This window comes from Heptranchias perlo, chromosome 12 (assembly GCF_035084215.1).
Source record: "Heptranchias perlo isolate sHepPer1 chromosome 12, sHepPer1.hap1, whole genome shotgun sequence".
In the NCBI taxonomy this organism is placed as follows: Eukaryota; Metazoa; Chordata; class Chondrichthyes; order Hexanchiformes; family Hexanchidae; genus Heptranchias; species Heptranchias perlo.
The window spans coordinates 67,349,426-67,354,425 of record NC_090336.1 but is presented as its reverse complement, the minus strand read 5'-3'; the positions used below and the strand labels follow the sequence as shown (position 1 = coordinate 67,354,425).

General features: G+C 51.3%; 1 non-coding gene across 1 annotated transcript; it reads left to right on the top strand.

Moving 5' to 3' along the window:
- The first annotated feature begins 1,788 nt into the window (after positions 1-1,788).
- On the top strand, positions 1,789-1,979 carry LOC137330519 (U2 spliceosomal RNA). Its single transcript, XR_010965050.1, has one exon. It is a non-coding gene; the product is annotated as a U2 spliceosomal RNA (small nuclear RNA).
- The last annotated feature ends 3,021 nt before the right edge of the window (positions 1,980-5,000 follow it).

Genomic DNA, 5,000 nt, shown 5'->3' with positions numbered 1-5,000 from the left:
TCTGGGGGTAGTGTCCGGGAGGGTGAGCCTTTTATTCGGCAGGAGGCGTGTGGGGAAATCATCAACCTGTCAGACGATGAGTTGTCACAAATGCCATTGCTTAATGAAAGCTGCGCTCCCGAACTGGACTGACTGACTGTCTGTCTGTTTGTCAAGGGGAGGAAAAGGCGGTGGTGGTGGTGAGGGTGGAGCTTTACGCTCAGGAGGGGAGACTTTCCTTCATGCCAATTAATCTGCAGCAGAAAGTCATCCCCCCCCGACTGGGATTCGAAGCCCGGTCCTGACCACGAGACCACCGGGGAGAGCTGCCTCAAGTCCCTGAGGGACCTGGACACGAGGCCGAGGACACACGCACGCCTGCTGCACTGGCAGCAGCGACCAGCAGGGGGCTGACCGGCTGATCCTTCCCTTTCACAGGCAGGCTTTTGGCCCTCGCTCAAACGACAAAGGTGTTCAGAAGGAAGTCCTGGGGAGGAGGGAGGGAGGCAGGGAAATCAGCACAAAGCAGGTCCCCTGGAATCTCACACCTGCGTCCCAGAAAACAGGTCTCCTGGTCAAAGCAGTCCTGCCCCGTCCTGCCATTAACGTGACAATGGACAGGGCCCGGCAGCTTGAGACACATCTTTTTTTCAATATGCAAGTTCTTTTTAAAAAGGTTTCCTTCCACAGCAGCTCTGAGTAAGAGTGAGAGAGAGAGAGAGAGAGACACTGACTGACACTGACACTGACACTGACACTGACACTGACACACACACACACACACACACACACACACACACACACACACCGTCTCCCATCCGATTGGTGGACTATGGGATTGAAAATCGAACTTTGAGTTTCAATGCAGGGGGGAGAGCGCGAACGCAGCCCCTCCCAACTACCACACGCGCGTTGTTGTTGTTGTAATATAGAACTGCAAGTTGCCGTTGTCGTGGTCGTTTCGAATCAGCACAAAGTAGGTGCCTCCCTGGAATGTCACACCTGCGTCCCAGAAAACAGGTCTCCCGGTCAAAGCAGTCCCGCCCCGCCCTGGGATTAACATGACAACGGACAGGGCCCAGTCAGGGAGCAGCTTGAGAGACACCTTTCAATAGGCGCTTCTGAAACATTAACGCCTTGTTTCTTCCGACAGTTTAACCAGCGATTAACATGACAACGGACAGGGCCCAGTCAGGGAGCAGCTTGAGAGACGTCTTTCAATAGGCGCTTCTGAAACATTAACGCCTTGTTTCTTTCGACAGTTTAACCAGCCTTTAACACGCCTTGTGTTTTTATTTCCCATTTCCAGCCAGCCAGCCAGCCAGCCAGCCGAGCCGAGCCAGCATCTGCAGTATTTTTTTTGATTGGTCTTGCCTGCCGTGGAATGAATGTTTCAACACGAGCTGCTGATTGTCAGCACCTCACCTCTTTCTCAATTGGCCGTTGCAATCTCACTCGCTCACTCATCGTGAGACACGTCACGTCACTAGTTTTACTTAAAGAGGTTTCCTTCCACGGCAGTTCGTTAGTGACTGAGACTGACTGACGGAGGTCCGTTGAGACACAACCCTCCCCCATCTGATTGGTGGCCTACTGGCAAATTTACCAATCTGTCAAGCAATCCTGGCAAGAAAGGAAAAAACGGCAACTTCTTTAAACTCATCCACTGTTGCAATTAGAAACGGTGGCAAAAAATGTGGCCAGAGTGGGAGAGAACGGCAGTGCTTCGAGACTGCTTTCAACACCGGCAGCCAGAGAACAAAGAGGGAGGGCAAACAGGACCCGAGATCAATTCGCATCGAGCGCGGTATCGCTTCTCGGCCTTTTGGCTAAGATCAAGTGTAGTATCTGTTCTTATCAGTTTAATATCTGATACGTCCCCTATCTGGGGACCATATATTAAATTGATTTTTGGAACAGGGAGATGGAATAGGGGCTTGCTCCGTCCACTCCACGCATCGACCCAGTATTGCAGTGTCTCTGGGAACGGTGCACCTCCCTGTGGGGAGATATTCAAAAGGAAAAACAGCTCTTTCCCAGTGTCTCTGTGTGTGTGTGTGTGTGTGTGTGTGTGTGTGTTTTATTACTGAGAATAAAGCTGATATCTCTCTCTCTCTCTCTCTCTTACACTCAGAGCTGCTGTGGAAGGAAACCGTTTTAAAAAGAACTTTCTCAGCTCAGTGGTATTTTTTTCTTCTCCAAGGCTGAGTGCCGCTCGCACGGAGCGATATAATTCAAAGTGCAAAATAACTTGGCGTCGTTGACTTGAAACAAGCAGGGTCTGCTTCCAAATGAAAGCTGCGCTCCCGAACTGGACTGACTGTCTGTCTGTCTGTCTGTTTGTCAAGGGGTGGAAAAGGCGGCGGTGGTGGTGAGGGTGGAGCATTACGCACAGGAGGGGAGACTTTCTTTCAGAGGTGCCAATTAATCTGCAGCAGAAAGTCATCCCCCCCGACCGGGATTCGAAGCCCGGTCCTGACCACGAGACCACCGGGGAGAGTTGCCTCAAGTCCCTGAGGGACCTGGACACGAGGCCGAATACACACGCACGCCTGCTGCACTGGCAGCAGCGACCAACAGGGGGCTGACCGGCTGATCCTTCCCTTTCACAGGCAGGCTTTTGGCCCTCGCTGAAACGACAAAGGTGTTCAGAAGGAAGTCCTGGGGGGGAGGGAGGGAGGCAGGGAAATCAGCACAAAGCAGGTCCCCTGGAATCTCACACCTGCGTCCCAGAAAACAGGTCTCCTGGTCAAAGCAGTCCTGCCCCGTCCTGCCATTAACGTGACAATGGACAGGGCCCCGGCAGCTTGAGACACATCTTTTTTTCAATATGCAAGTTCTTTTTAAAAAGGTTTCCTTCCACAGCAGCTCTGAGTAAGAGTGAGAGAGAGTGAGAGAGAGAGAGACACTGACTGACACTGACACTGACACTGACACACACACTGACACACACACACACACACACACACACACACACACACACCGTCTCCCATCCGATTGGTGGACTATGGGATTGAAAATCGAACTTTGAGTTTCAATGCAGGGGGGAGAGCGCGAACGCAGCCCCTCCCAACTACCACACGCGCGTTGTTGTTGTTGTAATATAGAACTGCAAGTTGCCGTTGTCGTGGTCGTTTCGAATCAGCACAAAGTAGGTGCCTCCCTGGAATGTCACACCTGCGTCCCAGAAAACAGGTCTCCCGGTCAAAGCAGTCCCGCCCCGCCCTGGGATTAACGTGACAACGGACAGGGCCCAGTCAGGGAGCAGCTTGAGAGACACCTTTCAATAGGCACTTCTGAAACATTAACGCCTTGTTTCTTCCGACAGTTTAACCAGCGATTAACATGACAACGGACAGGGCCCAGTCAGGGAGCAGCTTGAGAGACGTCTTTCAATAGGCGCTTCTGAAACATTAACGCCTTGTTTCTTTCGACAGTTTAACCAGCCTTTAACACGCCTTGTGTTTTTATTTCCCATTTCCAGCCAGCCAGCCAGCCAGCCAGCCAGCCAGCCAGCCGAGCCGAGCCAGCATCTGCAGTATTTTTTTTGATTGGTCTTGCCTGCCGTGGAATGAATGTTTCAACACGAGCTGCTGATTGTCAGCACCTCACCTCTTTCTCAATTGGCCGTTGCAATCTCACTCACTCGCTGTGAGACACGTCACGTCACTAGTTTTACTCAAAGAGGTTTCCTTCCACGGCAGTTCGTTAGTGACTGAGACTGACTGACGTAGGTCCGTTGAGACACAACCCTCCCCCATCTGATTGGTGGCCTACTGGCAAATTTACCAATCTGTCAAGCAATCCTGGCAAGAAAGGAAAAAACGGCAACTTCTTTAAACTCATCCACTGTTGCAATTAGAAACGGTGGCAAAAAATGTGGCCAGAGTGGGAGAGAACGGCAGTGCTTCGAGACTGCTTTCAACACCGGCAGCCAGAGAACAAAGAGGGAGGGCAAACAGGACCCGAGATCAATTCGCATCGAGCGCGGTATCGCTTCTCGGCCTTTTGGCTAAGATCAAGTGTGTTCCTTTTCGGGCTTATTTGGATCTGAGCGGACTGGAACGCTGGCCGCGACCTCGTGCGCTCGCAAAGTGCGGACTTTGCTGTGATTGGTCGTTTGTGTGCTGGCTCCGCCCCTAAATTTGCATAAGGACCAAATCAACACTGCAATGGCAGGGAAGGGTTCCTGGTGAAAGCAGTCCTGCCACTGACATGACAATGGACAGGGCCCGGCAGCTTGAGACACATCTTTCTTTCAATAAGCAAGTCCTTTTTAAAAAAGTTTCCTTCCACAGCAGCTCTGAGTGAGAGAGAGAGAGAGAGAGAGAGAGACACTGACTCACTGACTGATACTGACACCGACACACACACACACACACATATTATTTATTATTATTTTAAACGACAAAGGTGTTCAGAAGGAAGTCCTGGGGGGAAGGCAGGCAGGGAGGGACGGACACAGGGAAGTCCGCACAAAACAGGTCCCCTGGAACCTCTGACCCAGAAAACCGGGTTCCTGGTGAAAGCAGTCCTGCCATTGACATGACAATGGACAGGGCCCGGCAGCTTGAGACACATCTTTCTTTCAATATGCAAGTTCTTTTTAAAAAAGTTTCCTTCCACAGCAGCTCTGAGTGAGAGAGAGAGAGAGAGAGAGAGAGACACTGACTGACTGACTGATACTGACACCGACACACACACACACACACACACACACACACACACACACATATTATTTATTATTATTTTAAACGACAAAGCTGTTCAGAAGGAAGTCCTGGGGGGAAGGCAGGCAGGGAGGGACGGACACAGGGAAGTCCGCACAAAACAGGTCCTTTGGAACCTCTGACCCACAAAACCGGGTTCCTGGTGAAAGCAGTCCTGCCATTGACAGGACAATGGACAGGGCCCGGCAGCTTGAGACACATCTTTCTTTCAATATGCAAGTTCTTTTTAAAAAAGTTTCCTTCCACAGCAGCTCTGAGTGTGAGGGAGAGAGAGAGAGAGACACTGACTGA